The following is a 1,799-nucleotide window of genomic DNA, read 5'->3' as shown; positions in this document are numbered from 1 at the left end:
CAGCCTCAGCAACATGGTGAGGCCCTAAGCAACTCAGTGAGACCCTGTCTCCAAATAAAACACAAAAAAAGGGCTAGGGATGTGACTCATTGATTAAGTGCCCCTGAGTTCAATTCCTGTTACCAAAAAAAAAAAAAAGAAAAAAAGAAAACACAGTCGTGTTTATTATATTGACTTTATCTACATGACCTTATATACTTGCTTATTAAATGTACTAATTTATTGACTGATCATTTGGATTTTCTGTGTACTCAATTATGTCATTTATGAATTAGACTGTTCTATTGTGTTCTTCCTAATCCCTAAATCTTTCCCTTTACTGTGCTGGCCTTGCTCACCAGGAAAATGTTAAAACATGCCATGATAGTGGTCAGTCTCTTTCCCAATCTTGGGGGAAATCTTTTCATATTTCACCACTAAATATGATGTTTGCTATGGACGTTTTTGGTAGTTATTCTTTCTGAATTGAGAAACACTTCTTTCCTACATTTCCCAAGAGTTTTTGTTTTCGTCATAAGTGGATTTTAATTTTCTCTTTTGGATGGTGAATTATATCTCTAGATTTTTCTGTATATGTTGAAATGCCTTTAATATATCTTTTTTCTCTTTGATTTTGTTACATTGATTTTCAGTGTTAAATCAACTTTGTTGATTCCTGGGGCAACCTCAACCTCTGGTGATACATTATCCTCTTAATATACCCTGCACAGGTCATCCTGAATGCTCTCAAAGAAATTAAGAAAAGATTGTCCTGTGTTTCGAGCTTGCCTGATGGAAGGGTTGGTTTAACATTAGGTAGACTGCCCAGGCACAGTGATGCACGCCTGCCATCTCAGGGACTCTGGAGGCGGAGGCAGGAGGCCCACCAGTTCGAGACTAGTCTCAATGACTTTGCAAGGAAGGCCCTAAGCAACTCAGTGAGACCCTGTCTCAACATGAAAAATCAAAAGGGTGGGAGGTGGCTCCCTGGTTAGGCACCCCTGGGCTCAATGCCCAGCACCCACAGCAATAGCAAGGCGCAGTGGCAGAGCACTGACCTCGTGCCTTCCAGCTCCTGTGTCTAGTCCTCAGCACTGCAGGAGAACAGACAGACAGACAGACAGACAACACTCAGGAAAGTGCCTGCCGGTGACTGTGCAGTCCCCACGGCCCTGCCTCCATGGCCCCCTGCCCCTGGTGTGTCTCATGCCAGCTCTGAGTGTCACGGCCTCCTCTGAAGCCTCAGCCCCATTTTCAGCCACTCTGGGCTCTGCGATGACCGTGTCCCTGTGGTGCACTAAGTCATGGTCTCTAAAAGTGTCCACGTCTGATGCCCCGCAAGCCGTGAATGTTCCCTTCTGAGGTTGAGGAGCCTTGTGGACGTGATGGAGCCAGGGATCTGGAGAGGGGAAGTCGTCCTGGATCGTCTGGAGAGAACCAAACGAGGACCCAGGGACCCTTACAAGAGGGCCGCCAGAGGATGAAGGAGAAAGCAAGAGGAGGGAGTGACCTGAGGAGGAGGCCGGGAGCCGAGGAATGCAGGCGGCCACCAGCCGCTGAAAACTGCCAGGGTCAGGCCGTCCCCTGAGCCCTGCAGACACCTTGACTTAGCCCAGTGGGACCGATGTCAGGTTCCTGGCCTCCAGATCTCTAAGAGAGCCGGTCGCTCGTGTTGTTGTAGGCACTGAGTCTGTGGGGCACTGTTCCCAGGCACCAAGACTCCAGGGCAGGGCTGGCACTCCCCAAGTTTCAGATTGCATTGGCCAGCGGAGGGTGGGGTGGAGGACACACGAACTTGCCCTACTCAGGGCCACCGAGGT

The sequence above is a fragment of the Sciurus carolinensis genome, chromosome 1 (assembly GCF_902686445.1).
Source record: "Sciurus carolinensis chromosome 1, mSciCar1.2, whole genome shotgun sequence".
In the NCBI taxonomy this organism is placed as follows: domain Eukaryota; kingdom Metazoa; phylum Chordata; class Mammalia; order Rodentia; family Sciuridae; genus Sciurus; species Sciurus carolinensis.
The sequence above is the reverse complement of the archived record's forward strand: the minus strand, read 5'-3'. Positions refer to the sequence as shown.